This window comes from Octopus bimaculoides, chromosome 4, assembly GCF_046866305.1.
Source record: "Octopus bimaculoides isolate indiv1 chromosome 4, ASM4686630v1, whole genome shotgun sequence".
NCBI lineage: Eukaryota > Metazoa > Mollusca > Cephalopoda > Octopoda > Octopodidae > Octopus > Octopus bimaculoides.
This window is the reverse complement of record NC_142931.1, coordinates 130,983,403-130,999,794: the sequence shown is the minus strand read 5'-3', so window position 1 is coordinate 130,999,794 and position 16,392 is coordinate 130,983,403. Positions and strand designations below refer to the sequence as shown.

Below are 16,392 nucleotides of genomic sequence, written 5' to 3'. Positions count from 1 at the left end.
ACTAAGCAGTGATATGTATAAATGCAATGTTATTACCAGTTCACATTTGGCATAATAAACGAATTTTCTCCATGACAAAACACTGTTAATGGCTTGTTTATTAGTCCAAACATGGCACGAGCTTATTTTAACTGCTAATAACATTGCACTAATTTATAACCCTTATCATTTATATTGTTGAGAACTTTTTTCCATCTACAGTAATGCCTTGATATACATGTTAATTTATTCCCAGAAACTGCACATAAAGTGAAAACTTATAAAGCAGAGCAATAATTTACCATAGTAGCAATAAAATTTTATGCCTTCATTTTACTCCGTTGCTGTGTAGACGTGTCAGAACCAATGTTGCCACATACACAAAATGACTGCTTAGTCTCTTCATATTTATTATAAAATAAAACTAATAAAGCCAGGGTCTCGTAAAGCAGGTCCTCATAAAGTGAGGTATTACTGTATTTTTATTGCTCCTATTTAATTTCTTTTATTATAAGTTCATTGTATTTTGTGTGTAAATTTCCAGTTTTATTGGTGAGCTCATGCAAAAGATCTGAGTGAACAGTTAGTGAAATTCCTATTGAAAGCTGTATGTATGTGTATAGATGTGAGGGCATGTATGTATGTGTGTGTATGTACGTATGTATGTATGTATGAATGCATGCTCATATGTGTGGATATATATATATATATATTATATATCATTTGTAGAAAACATAAATCTGAAAGAAAAAGCACACTCTAAGATGTAGATCAGGATATACTAAAAATGGGGAAGGCCAGTTTATGGGGTTACCTTAGGTTTCCCGTCCATAAAGGGTTCAGCTTAAACTGGCCATCCCCATTTTCTCTTCACCTCTTCCACATCTAATTCTGTCACACCAGCCTTCATCACCAGTGATGACTTTCGAAAAATAGGTCCTGATCAACTAGTTTAAACTGGCTTGTCCATTATATATATATATATATATATATATATATATATATATATATATATACAAACAATGTCAAATTAAACAAATTCTATAATAACAATTTAACTAATAGTAACAATAGCTATGGAAGAAATATAACAAACAAAAAACATAACCGTATTTTAGATAAATGCACATGTAAAGACAAATCCAAATGTAGGCCTAATAATAATTGCAACCTAGACAACATAATTTATAAATGCACAGTAATCTCTAATAAGATGAAGAAAGAATATATAGGATCCACAGCAAATGAAATTAAAAGAATATCCCAGCATTACCAGTCCTTCAAAAATCTCAAATTAATAAATTCGACAGGTCTAAGTAAATACATATGGGAGTTGAAATCTAATAAAATAGAATACACCCTTAATTGGAATATCATTTGTAGAGTGAAGTCATATAGTATAGGTAATAAAATGTGCTTATTATGCACAATAGAGTTTATGAAAATACTCCAGTATTGAAGAGAGAGGAATAAAATGCTGACATAAAAATAACTTTAAGTATAATAAAATTAAAACTACATAAAATTATAACTCCACCACCCAGGATGCAATCTCTTAAACAATTATGAGGAAGATAGTTAAATGCAGTTATAATAGAATTTTATAGTAGTAGTAGATATGGATATACCAGGAACCAAGAATTTATTTTAAAATATTACCTTAAAAGGAATAGACAGGCCACATTTAATCTAACATAAATCTCTAAATTTTAAACACTATATAAAAAAATCCAATTACAGCTATATTTAAGAGTATCTAATTATCATCTCCCCTCGAATTCAACCTCTCTAATATTAGAGAATTTTTCAGACTATTTTATTTTATCTATGTTATTCCCATAATACATGACAGAGGGAGCAGTCCTTTGCACAGGAATGAGGATTAAACATTATGTTGATAAGTATTCTTCCTTTCTTAACTTTTTTACTAGGTTTTTCTTGTTTTTTATTAGTTTTATTCAATAAATTTATAACGTATATAGAGATTTTTACTAAATAATCTTTTTAAATACTATTAACTTACGTTTGGCATAAAAAATGGTAATTTATACTTATATAGATAGAGGTAAATCTTACACTTAATTATTAATTCCCATAATGTTAATATAGATCGGTTGTAGGATTTGATGTGTTTATAATATAGTCGTTGAGGGCTTCCTTAGGTTTAGCATTTTCTATTTATATCGGTAATGTACTTTTAAGTGTTAATTTTTTTAATATTCAATTTTTAAAATTTTCTTAATTTTTTAATTTTTAAAAATATATTTGTAATTTATATATCTTTATTATATTTTTATTCATATTCTTATTTTTCTATTTAATGTGTCTTATAATATGTAAATAGCCTGAGGACGCACTGGTGGATTTATGTATTAGGTATAGCCTTGATAAACACCCCACCGGCGCAGAAACACGTGTAGTGTTGATTAAAAATATCTTGTTTCCCCACAGACTAATAACAGGTAAGTTATATATATCTTTTCTAATATTTTTGCAAGTAATTTTATTGTATTTTATAGTAGGTTTTTAAATGCTTATATTATTTTATTGGATATAACTTTCTGTGTGCACTCCATACAATAAGGTTATCCTGAAATAGAAGATGCAGTTCTGTTGGTAAAATCCCATGATGGAGGTACAAACACAGACACACACACACACACACACACACACACACACACACACACACACATAAACACATATATATATATATATATATATATATATATATATATATATATATATATATACAACAGGCTTCTTTCAGTTTCTGTCTACCAAATCCACTCACAAGGCTTTGGTCAGCCCAACACTATAGTAGAAGACACTTGCCCAAGGCGGTGCCACACAGTGGAACTGAACTCAGAACTGTGGTTTGGAAGCAAGCTTCTTGCCACTTAGCCACACTTATGCCTATTATAGAATTTATTCTACAATAAATTCTCTACCTACTCTCACAAATGTTGTGCATGTATATGTATTCAAAAACTACCAAAATATATGCATATTTACACATGGGTACATGACCTTATAAACAAGTTCCATTTTCTAAAGAATTTCAAAGAACAGCAGTTTTTTTAAATGCAAAAGCTGCCATCATACATAACAAGCGTTCATCATCATCATCATTTAACATCCCTTTTCCATGCTGGCATGGATTGGATGGCTTGACAGGAACTGACCAGGTCAGGGGCTGCACCAGGTTCTATAGTCTGTTTTGGCTAAGTTTCTATGGCTGGATGCCTTTCTTATCATGAACCACTCCACAGTGAATTATTGTGCATATTCACTGCAAAAGTTCTTGAAGAACGATATTTCATGTATACACATCAAAAAGGCACCAACACACCTTGACCTTATGAATTTTCAATTTAGAATTTTGAATTCTTTCTTCCCTACCTTTTTTTTTTGTTCTTCTTAAAGCGAGAAATACATGTGTGTACATGAAATCTCTCAGTAAATTGAATATAAACGATAACATAATATAGTGGAATAAACAAAGTAGCATAATTAATAGTCGAATAAGTGTATACAGGGAAAGTCATTATGCCAATATAATTAACACACACACACTGGTTCAATTCCACTCATCTATTAAATATCGACTGTTTTGTTTTTGTTTGTCAAAGCTCTTTTGCTGCTTCTTGCAGCCTTCTCAGAATTGAACCAGTGTGTTAATTATATTGACATAATGTATCTCCCTAGACATTAATAAATTTGTTTCAAACACATGAATTCACAAAAAGAAGCTTGCAAACAAGATAAAAAAAGAACGAAGTGTGCAGACAAATACATATAGTGTATTAAATAAATATTGATAACACATAGCGTATGTCATTATATGTTTCCATAATCATTTACAGATTATCTTCATCAGATGAAAAATATCAAAATATAAAATCGACTGAAATTATTACCATTCAGTAGTAAAGGATAATACCACAACAAAACATAGTCTAAGAAGAAACCTACAAAAAATATGCAGAGGAGTGGCTGTGTGGTAAGTAGCTTGCTTACCAACCACATGGTTCCGGGTTCAGTCCCACTGCGTGGCACCTTGGGCAAGTGTCTTCTACTATAGCCTTGGGCCGACCAAAGGCTTGTGAGTGGATTTGATAGACGGAAACTGAAAGAAGCCCGTCGTATATATGTATATGTATACATATATGTGTGTTTGTCCCCACCCAACATCGCTTGACAACCGATGCTGGTGTGTTTTCATCCCTGTAACTAAGCGGTTCGGCAAAAGAGAACGATAGAATAAGTACTAGGCTTACAAAGAATAAGTCCTGGGGTCGATGAGCTCGACTAAAAGGCGGTGCTCCAGCATGGCCACAGTCAAATGACTGAAACAAGTAAAAGAGTAAAAGAGAGATAAGATATGTTGATAAAAATATATATACAGGTAAAAAGGATCTCACTTTGCAATCATAGGTTCAATCTCACTCCACAGCACCTTGGGCAAGTATCTTCTACTATAGTTCCATAGCAATCAATGCCATGTGAATGAATATGGTAAATGAAAACTATGGAAGCCCGTTATGTCAAAATAGACCTCACCAGTGCTGGTGTCACATGAAAAGCACCCAGTCCATTCTGTGAAGCAGTTGGTGATAGGAAGGACGGACAACCAGTCATTAAAACCCATGTCAAAACAGTGCAGCTTGGTGCAGTCTTCTGGTTTGCCAACTCCTGTCAAACCATCCAACCCATGCCAGCATGGAAAACAGACATTAAATGGTGGTGGTGGTGGTGATGGTGGCGATGGTGGTGGTGGTGGTTGTGACGATGATGATGACAACAATGATGATGATGTGTGTGTGTGTGTGTTTATGTCTGTGTTTGTACCCCACCCACTGCCTGGCAATTGGTGTTGGTTTGTTTACATCCTCATAACAGCAAAATAGATTGGATAGAATGAGTACCAGACTTTAAGAAAAATCATAAATACCATCCACTTAATGTCCATTTTCTAAGCTAGCATAAGTTGGACAATTTAACAGGAGCTGACCAGGCTCCAATTGTCTGTTTTGTCGTGGTTTCTATGGGTGGACGCCCTTCCTAACACCAACCACTTTACAGAGTATTCTGCGTACTTTGTGTTTGCGTCTGTCCCTACCACTGCTTGATAACTAGAGTAAGTACTGGGGTCAATTTGTTCGACCAAGCCCTTCAAGGTAGTGCCCAAGCATGGCTGCAGTCTAATAATAGCTTAAAGTAAAAGATAAAAGATAGAAGAAAAAATTCTAAAAACCTGTTTTGGTTGCCTTTTACAACAGGAACGGGAAATGGCCAGTTCTTTGTCATGTAAGGCTCCACACAGCAGATAATAGCATAATATAATAAAATATAATAACACAATATGATGAAATACTAGGCTATTGTACATAACACGATATGATGAAATACTAACTTATTTCATAAAACACAATATGATGAAATACTAACATAGATAACACCATATGATGAAATCTTCTATATTTAAACTTCATTCATTTGCTTAACTCAGGGCTGGATAACTTGAGGGCTGTGGGCCGCATGCAGCCCACAGACTTGATACTTTCTTGAAGTAATTGTGTTTAATTTCAAAATAGAATTGTTTGTGTAAAACATTTATTTCAAAATAAATTAAAAATTTTCAAGTGGCAATAAAGCAATAGCCTACAAAGTAGCTTGCTTACGAACCACATGGTTCCGGGTTCAGTCCCATTGCGTAGCACCTTGGGCAAGTGTCTTCTACTATAGCCTCGGGCTGACCAAAAACCTTGTGAGTGGATCTGGTAGACAGAAACTGAAAAAGGCCCATCATATATATATGTATGTGTGTGTATATGTTTGTGTGTCTGTGTTTGTCACCCCAACATTGCTTGACAACCAATGCTAATGCGTTTAAGTCCATAACTTAGTGGTTCAGCAAAAGAGACTGATAAGATAAGTACTAGGCTTGCAAAGAATAAGTCCTGGGGTCAATTTGGTCGACTAAAGGTGGTGCATATACATATACATATATATATATACATACATACATACATACATACATACATACATACATATATATATATATATATATATATATATATACATGTATATACACACACACACACACACACATATATATATATATATATATATATATATATATATATATATATATATATATATATATATATATGTACTAACTGGTGTACCCAGTAATTCCCGGGGGTAAAGATGTTCTATTGAAACACCTTGTTACTCTGATATAAGAAAGCAATTTCATTATAACTGCCACAAAAGGTGTATTTTCCGTCACGAAAAAGTACAAAAAACTGTCAGCTGGAGTAGAGAGAGATTGTCGGAGGTTGGCGAGAAAGTACTCTGACTCGTTGTGGCATTTTGAAGGTGAACTTTATGAAGGCTAATTTATTAAAGGTAATATATAAATGTAGTGTATATGTATATAAATATATGAATGAAGTGTTTAATGAAATGAAGGAAGTGCAATAATAATGTTCACACTCACTGTTGGTAGCTCTCAGTGACTGCCTTTAGCTTACGGAGTTCTTGTTTTTATAACGATCAAAACGCAGCCAAAAGGATAGACATATTGTTGAGAACAAATGATTTCGTTGGAGGTGTGTTATCTCCATTCCAGCCAGTGGTGGCCTAGAAGACAAACTTAAGACAGGCTGTCCCTGGGAGTTCCTCTATACTGATGACCTTATTCTTATAGCTAACTCACTACCAGAACTACAGAAGTTCCAGGTATGGAAGCAAGGTCTAGTGTCTTGCTCATTTTCAAACTATATTTTGATGTAGATTTGTTAAAAAAATCTTGATTAATTTTTACAATGCTTCTAAAATGAATTTACATTCATGGAAAAACTCAAGAAAGACTACATTTCTTATCTTTGTCTTTAACGTAGCAAAAACCAAAGTTTTAATAAGTAGGAAGGCAGACAAATCACAAGTCCCTTCAGGTAGATGGCCCTGCTTGATCTGTAGAAAAGGTGTAGGTAGTAACTCTATAAGATGCGCTCGGTGTAAGTTTCGGACACATAAAATGTGCAGCAATATCAGAAGAAGGTTAACAGGAAAAGTAGCTTTTGTGTGGTAGATGGACATGTACAATAAACACCAAAAAATGTACAGAAAATAGACTCCATCAACTGCCAGGTGAGTAAGCTAGAGGTAGTAGATAACTTCCATTACTTAAGTGTTCAAGTTAGTAATGGAGGTGGATGTTCTGAGACCTTAGCTGTGAGAATAAGATTAAGCTGGGCAAAGTTTAGAGAGCTCCTGCCTCTGCTGGCAACAAAGAGCCTCTTCTCAGAGTGAAAGGCAGATTGTATGATACCTATGTGCGAACAGCTATGCTACATGGTGGTGAAACATGGGCTGAGACAGCCAAGGACATGCATAGTCTTGAAAGAAATGAAGCCAGTATGCTTTGCTGGATGTGTAATGTCAGTGTGCATGTTCAATAGAGTGTAAGCATCTTGAGAGCAAACTTAGGCATAAGGGGTATCAGATATGGTGTGCAAGAGAGATGAATGCACTGGTATGGTCATGTGATGCATATGGACGAAGACAGTAAAGAAGTGCCAAATTCTAATTGTGGAGGGAGCCTGTGGTAGAGGTAGACCCAGGAAGACATGGGATGAGGTGGTGAAGCATGATCTCTGAACTTTGGACCTCACAGAGGCAATGGCCAAGTCCATTTGGCATTATGTCATGCTTGAGAAGACCCATCAAACCAAGTAAAACCACAGTCATGGCAGATACCAGTGTCATGATAATGGCACCCATGCCAGTGGCACGTAAAGGCACCCATTACACTCTTGGAGTGGTTGGTACTAGGAAGGGCATCCAGCTGTAGAAACCATGCCAAAACAGACTGGAGTTTAGTGCAAGCCTTCCAGCTTGACAGCCCTGGCCAAACCGTCCAACCCATGCCAGCATGGACAACATAATTACGATGATGATTATATATATATATATATATATATATATATATATATGCAAAAGACATTTAGTTACACCATCTTATGTACATTTCATAAACCAAAAAACTGTAAATTACATAATGAAAACATTGCCAAATCTTCAGAAACCTTTATACAGAACATTACTAAATTGTTGGATTATTGAAAGAAGTAACCATACCTCTTGGAAGGCTGTTTCTGCCAAAAAAGTTCAACAATCCAGTTTCTGAAGACTTGATAATATATTTCAATTATGCAATTTACACTAAGTAACAAATGATGACGATGATGATGATGATATAACAAATAATTATTTTTTGTCAATGTAATACATGTAAGATGGTATAATTAAATATCGTATAAACAATCTCTCATGTTTTATTCTAATTTTTACATGTACTCTGTGGCATTGATATTAGTTTATCTTTGACTAACGTAATGAAAAACACTTGTACTGTTTGAAGAAAGGAGAGGAACATGCGGACTTCCATTCCTTTCATAATTTTATAAATCACAGTTAATGTGCACAGAAGCCTGTTGGAATTTCACTAAATTTGTGTGTCTTGCTCATTTTCAAACTATATTTTGATGTAGATTTGTTAAAAAAATCTTGATTAATTTTTACAATGCTTTTAAAATGAATTTACATTCATGGAAAAACTCAAGAAAGACTACATTTTTTATCTTCATCTTTTACTTATTTCAGTTATCTGACTGCGGCCAGGGATTGCGACTTGAGGAATTTTAGTCGAGCGAACTGATCTCAAAAGTTATTTTTTTAAAAGCCTGTTACTTATTCTATCAGTCTCTTTTGCCGAATCACTAGGTGATAGGGACATAAATACACCAACACTCGTTGTCTGTCGAGCGGTGGTGGGGGACAAACACAGACACAAAGACACACGCACGACGCGCTTCGTTCAGTTTCTGTCTACTAATTTAAATTACAAGGCCCCACGCAATGGGACCAAACGCGAAACCATGTGGTTGGGAAGCAAACTTCTTAGCACTCAGGCACGCCTTTAAAAATGTATTGTATGCACAGGACAGATGGAATCACTGCCTTTTCGGTGGTTTTTTTGGGGGGGTGGAGGGGTGCGGTGAATGGATGTAAAATGGATAGTTAAGTACAGTTCCAATCACAAAGACAAGGGTAAGTATTGTTGATATTTGGAGCGGAGATAAAGAAGACGCTCACCACCCGTTTTTGGCGTAACTCTAACCCTAAACATCGGGTGTGCGTATTCTTTACCTTCACCGATATTTGGTACGATTAGGTAACTTTTTATCAAGTCAGAAATTTTTTTTTTAAATTAATATATTGCTACTTCTTACGACTAAAGAATCCACTTTTACTTTTCATACAGATTCTGATTTGAATTTCAAAGTATCTGATTGAATGTTCGTCGAAGTACTTTAAACTGAAAAGATGTTAAAAGTAAAACGATTCGTTATTTGATACTACATTCCTAGGAGGCGCAATGGCCCAGTGGTTAGGGCAGCGGACTCGCGGTCATAGGATCGCGGTTTCGATTCCCAGACCGGGCGTTGTGAGTGTTTATTGAGCGAAAACACTACGACAGATTTAGTTGATCAAATCAACCTTAGTACTCACTTTTAAGTCTCTTATTACTGAATCACGGAAGTTACCGAGACAAACAAATACCGGCAGTGAAGCAGTGAGAGTCTCACTGCGCGCGAGCGCACACAAACATTCATACATACATGCGTGCATACATACACACATACGACGGCTTTCGCACGATTCTCATTTACGAAATTCCCTCACAAGTTAATAAGCGGCCCATGTTATAAAAAGACACTGGCACTCATGCCATTTAGGATCGAAACGGCCCATGTTATAAAAGACACTTGCACTCACGCAAAGTCATGCCATTTAGGATCGAGTGGGAAAAGTGCTAATTTCTTGTGATAATAGGTATCCATCTGCACGGTGTAGATATACCGTAAGTTTATATATAGCCTCACCACAACCGGGACAAAAATCGAATGCGTTGAAAAAGCCATAATTTTGCAGAAAAGTAATTATATCTATTTGCTGTTAATCAGTCTAACTCTTAACATTCGATATACTTACGTATATTCTTAATATCCACGCATTATTGACATTAATCACGAATATAATCACAAAATATTTAGTGGATCCAGCAATAATCATAAGAATATCACGTTTGATAGATGCTTTATTAGCACCTACCAGACACTTCTATTTATCGCTCCTTATCCAATATTTTCCATGTTGTAGGAAAACACCTGCTATTGACAAGGTAAAAACTACTTTCTGGGAAGCACCAAAAACACGATACGACCACGGCCGAAATGGCTATGATCATAAGCCGATCAGAGGTAAACAGCACACACACATTACTATTAGGAGATCATGATATTCTCTTCATAATCACAAGGTTGCGGGAACGATCCAGAGGCACAATTCTTCGGGTTCTCAAGTTTTTTGTGGGTGAAAAGAATCGGCTGGAGCCTGTCAGGTGGCCTTTAGTGAGTAATTCTGTTGAATCGAACCATTGGAACACTGATTCGTTAAAATTTCTATGATAGATTCTACATAGATATACAATTCAAAGAGGTAAAATGCGCAATAGTTATTGCATTTTCCAGATGGTATTATATTTCTATAGAGTGCCTTTTTGTTCTTTATATCTCGGCTACGTCTTGGTGCGTGTGTAGAAAATATCAGAAGTGGTTGGTATGTGAAGTGTTGTGGCTAAAATATAACCTAGAAGGAGACATATTACAGGGGAGATGTTGGATCATAAGGTATTGACACAAGAAATACATAGGAATTGAGTAAAATATCGAAAGTTGAAGGGCGAGAGGTTTGAAAGGGAGACAGTTCAAATGGAAACAGATATGACGAACGGAGTGAGTAAAGGTGAGGTGGAAAAAGGACAGATATGTGAGAGAGAAAAACTAAAAATCATTAGAGAAGTAGCGGGAGAAAGAAAGGGAGAGGAAAAATTAAGGAAACAGTTAAAAGGGACATGTGTATTGACAAATAAAGTGGAGCGTGATTTTATTAGGGTCACACATCAAATCATTAAAAGATGTGACGCTTTTCTGATAACAAATATTATATTTTGAATGAGAGGTTTTTTTTTCTCTTTTGTACTTTTCTGCGATTCTCTGGTGTTTTTTAGTACTTTTATGCAGGAGTCTCTCTCTCTCTCTCTCTCTCTCTTTCTATCTATCTATCTATCCATCTATCTATCTATCTATCAATCAATCTATCTCTCTATCGATCTGTGTGTGAATTAAGACAGCGATGTTTACAGGATATTAAAGAAAGCAGTATATGAAGAAAGAAACATAATCCTTGACAGAAAAAGATCTCTATCTTTCTCTGTCAGGGATTATTTCTTTCGAATAGATAGATAGATAGATAGATAGATAAATTAAAAGAGAGAAATGGAGGATATGCTCGATTACGTGTATTATTGGATGAAGGAGAAAAAAACGGAAAGATGATCAAAATTGATCTAAAGGACGAAGTGAGAAGATCGAAATGTGACAGACGAAAGCCCCGATTCATCAAGATAATTAGAGAAAGAAAAAGAGAAAGGAACTAACAAACAAACAAAACCAGGGGGAAATAAAATAGTTACTTACGAAGATGAAGATATTAGAAGTTCCGAGGAGACCCGTAACTAAAAGATAAGGCCGAAAATAAAAGCATAGCCGCCACCCTATGGATGGCTGGAAGCGAAATAAAGTAGAATGCAACGACGCTCGAAGTTAAGTGCGATCGGTTGTGCGCATGCGTATGTCGTGGAGTACATTGCGTGGTACTGGAACTGCGGCTGCTGTTTTCAATGATGGAAATAGATCGGTAACTTGTTGGTAGAGCGGGCTGAGGTGCATTTTTGTTTGTTTGTTATTGTTTAGTTCAAGTCTGACCCAACAAAACTATTATTAAAGGCATTTTAGCTATAACCATTCAGTTTTTTTTCTGACACTCAGTGTAACACAGGTAAAGTGCTTCGCTTTTTTTAAACGAAGTATAAACTTCTATTTCTAGCAGGTCGTACGTGAACGCGTGTAGGTTCATAATGTTTAGTCCCAGGCGTCCTGATCCTGCAGACTTGTTGATCAATGACGTTTCATCAGAAGCACATCTAAGAGCTACATAATTTTAATAAGTCCTCCCTTTCTAATAAGAGTAGGACTTAATCTGAGTGACATGTAATTATTATTTCCAGTGGGTCGAGCGTCCACATGGACTCTAGTTTTTATTACTTATTACATAACAAAGAAAAAGATGAACGAGCAGTCTAAATTAAATAGAGGGCCACTTCGTGATCGGTCGGCCTGAGAGGAATAGCACACAAATTTCCTTCAAACATTCTCGAAGGGAATTATTACATAATAATAGTCCTGGATGATAAACTAAACCCGAAAATAAAACGAACTGGCCATAGCTAGAATGCTTCTATTCAAAGCCAACTCAATGTTAAATAAAAACAAACTCTCCCCTTTCTAATTTTCTTTTTATGTTTGTTTTTGTAAAACTCTTCCTCTCCCCCACTCCTTCACACACACACACTGATTCTTTCTTCTTTTATTCTTTTACTTGTTTCAGTCATTTGACTGACTGCGGCCATGCTGGAGCACCGCCTTTAGTCGAACAAATCGATCCCAGGACTTATTCTTTGTTCGCCTAGTACTTACTTATTCTATCGGTACCTTTTGCCGAACCGCTAAGTTACTTAGACGTAAACACATCAGCATCGGTTGTCAAGCTATGTTGCGGGCAGGGGGGACAAACACACACACACATATACGATGGGCTTCTTTCAGTTTCCGTCTACCAAATTTACTCACAAGGCTTTGGTCGGCCCGAGGCTGTAGTAGAAGACACTTGCCCAAGGTGCCATGCTGTGGGACTGAACCCGGAACCATGTGGCTGGTAAGCAAGCTACTTACCACACAGCTACTCCTATATATAAACGCCTATATATATATATATATATATATATATATATATATATATATATATATATATATATATATATATATATATATATATATATATATATATATATATATATATATATATATATATATATATATATATATATATATATATATATATATATATATATATATATATATATATATATATATATATATATATATATATATATATATATATATATATATATATATATATATATATATATATATATATATATATATATATATATATATATATATATATATATATATATATAAACGCCTATATATAAACGGAGATTAATTGCTAAGACAAGCGTATCTCTGATTTCGACCAAGGGGTATTAGTTTGTAGTTGTATGTACAAGTGGTATATACATAAGAGACCGGAGACGAGAAGGTTATACAAAGCTGGTGTGTGTGTGTGTGTAAAGACAGACAGATAGATAGATAGATAGATAGATAGATAGATAGATAGACAGACAGGCAGATAAATAGACAGACAGGCAGATAAATAGACAGACAGGTAGATAGATAGATAGATAGATAGATAGATAGATAGATAGATAGATAAAACTTTCACTGACGATACATTTTCAAAAAATAACTTTGTCGTTATATTATTTCACTCTTTTATATATCTTGAACGTGGTGTGTGTGTGTGCGTACGTACGTATGTATGTATGTATGTATGTATGTATGTATAGACAGATAGGTGGAGAGAGAGGTAGACACCATGCAGCCATCTCATCTTTGCTCTGCACAATCCCGCCTTACTTCTGTCTCCTCGAATTTGACCCTGCGGTTTCACAAATTTTGAAAACTTTGCCAGAAGCGTAGCTTAAGCGTATGCGCTCGGGGTAAGCTCTTGTGCTTTACACTCTCATCCCTCAGTGACCCCACCAGCCCATACTGGCTGATATAGCAGATCTAATTGTGCTTGCCACCACCACCATCACCAGCTACGTTACTGCACTTCTCCCTTCTTTTTCAGACGGGACCCTGCGTAACCTTTTGGTTCATATATGCTCTGTCATTCATTACACGCAACACTGCAACACATCTCTTCGTCTGTAATACGAGGAACGAAGTGCGATTCACTTGTCTCTCAGGTTTCCTCTCTGTGTTGACTGTCTAATTGGGTTAAATACGAAAAGTGCATTAACCTATCGCTAGAACCTACGGCATACTCCCTCTCCAGCTCTTACATCTACATCCGAAGCCAAAGAAGCCCACGCGGGTCTTACTTTCGTCCACTTGACCTCGCTCACTCTTCCTCTTCTAGTAGGGCTCCTCAGCCATTGACGTCACTGACCTTTTCCTCTTGGTTCCCCTCATCTCCACATACCCCTCTGATCTCAAAGATCACCTCCCCATTTCACTCCATGCTGAAATCTGCCATGTACCTTGGCGGACGTCTCACTCGTCGGGATTTCCCCATGGATGGAGCACCGCTAGCTTCCTCTCCGCCACCTTCGTCGCTCGACGAAGCGACAATTCTACGAACATCCAAGACATGACGCTGCATTCCATCCACAGAGACTTTATTTTTGGAATTAACAGCCGTCATTGTCCCTCTGTTCCACTGAGATATGCAGCGTGTCTTTGAGAGCTTGACATAGACTTTATTTCCCACCTGCGCGAAAATAGGCTTTCTCTCTCTCTCTCTCTCTCTCTCTCTTCCACAAGGTGTTGTGATGCTGTACACGAGTGTCGCCATTCATACATGAATATCGCTCTGTGTGACACGGACTCTTCGGCCTGTCCTGATCGGGGTGACATGTACCAAAATACCGCTTCCAGTGGTGAGATGCATTCCCTCTCCGCCATGGCCTTGATCGCGCGATGGTGTTGTCTTTCCACGATCTCATTTCCACTCGACCTGTATGCCGATCTGAAGAAGCGGTGCACATTCCACTTATTGAACATTTCATTCAGCATCTCCGAGCGAAATGCGATGCCGTTGTCCATCAGCAATTCGTCCACAGGGCCCTGCTCTAGGAAATATCTCGCTCAGGATACGTACAACTTCATCCGCAGTGCCCGTCTTAATTTCCCTTCATATCGTCATTTAACCCGGTACGCAGTGAACCATCGAGAGATATATCCCAGTGCAGCTCCTCCAACCATTGGCTCCGGTGGTTTCGGTGGTCACTTCTTTAAGTGACCTATGACCAATGAGCTCTCGTCTACCAGGTTGTTGTCTATATTAGAATTGGTGAAGGCGACGAGCTGGTGGAAACGTTAGTACGCCAGCCGAAATGCTCAGCGGTATTTCGTCTGTCTTTACGTTCTAAGTTCAGACGAGGTCGACTTTGCCTTTCATCCTTTTGGGGTCGATAAATTAAGTACCAGTTGCGTACTGGGGTCGATCTAATTGATTGCCCCCCCCCCACTTCCCCAAAATTGTGGGCCTTGTGCCTAGAATAAAAAAGTATATTAGAATTGGTGGCCTTTTTTTTTTTACCTTGTCTACCTTTTCTCGGGATAGATTTGAGCACTGTTGCCAATTTCTTTGGAGCAAAATTCAGCCCGAAACTCAGCCTAATCAAACAGTATGTCTTGCCCTTATGTCTCACCAGCCGATACTTCCAGAATTTCTAGCTCACGTGGAGCTGCAGATATGCCGAATTTGAAAATTTTCACTTAATTAAAAAATTTCAAAACCTGTGACTGCAGCAGAAAAGCTCTCTCTCTCTCTTCTCTCTCTCTCTCTCTCTCTCTCTCTCTCTCTCTCTCTCGCTCTCTCTCTCTCTCTCTCTCTATATATATATATATATATATATATATATATATACATATATATATCTTTATATATATATATATATACATATATATATCTTTATATATATATATATATATATATATATATATATATATATATATACCTATACATATAAATTTGATATGGGCGATTCTTTCTTGTATATTTTCTTGTGTTGGTATTCACGCTCAAACGGCTGGGTGGAATTGCGCGAAAAATTACACAGATGTGTAGAATGATCCGGTGGTGTTGATGAGCTTTGTATTTTTTTCATAGCTCCCATGCTTACCGAGATAATCTACTATAATAATACTCTTGTGTTTATGAATCAGAAAGGAAGGAGTGATAGATGAATAAGGAAGGGGTGATGTTATATTTGGTAGTGGGATGATGAAAATTGTACGCTGAAAAATAAATCAAAGAGCGTGTCAACTCTGTGTGAATATATGTGTGTGTATGTAAAAGCGGGGTATGTCAATGCGCGTGTGTGTGTGTGTGTGTGTTATTATTATCATTAGGCAAAATCGTTAGCACACCGGACAAAATGCTTAGCGGCATTTCGACCGTCTTCACATTCTGAGTTCAAATTCTGCCGAGGTCGACTTTGTCTTTCATTCTTTCAGGGTCGATAAAATAAATACCAGTTGAGTTGAGTGTGGGAGTCTCTGTAATCGACTTATCCCCACCCCAAAAAAT

General features: G+C 36.5%; 1 protein-coding gene across 2 annotated transcripts in view; it reads right to left on the bottom strand.

The window, feature by feature from the left end:
• LOC106872486 (uncharacterized) overlaps window positions 1-11,720 on the bottom strand; it is a 62,238-nt gene extending 50,518 nt beyond the window's left edge. For both annotated transcript variants that reach the window (XM_089351478.1, XM_089351477.1), the window contains exon 1: window positions 11,589-11,720. The gene's annotated coding sequence lies outside the window, so the exon portion shown is untranslated. The remainder of the gene's footprint in view (window positions 1-11,588) is intronic.
• Window positions 11,721-16,392: the final 4,672 nt, after the last annotated feature.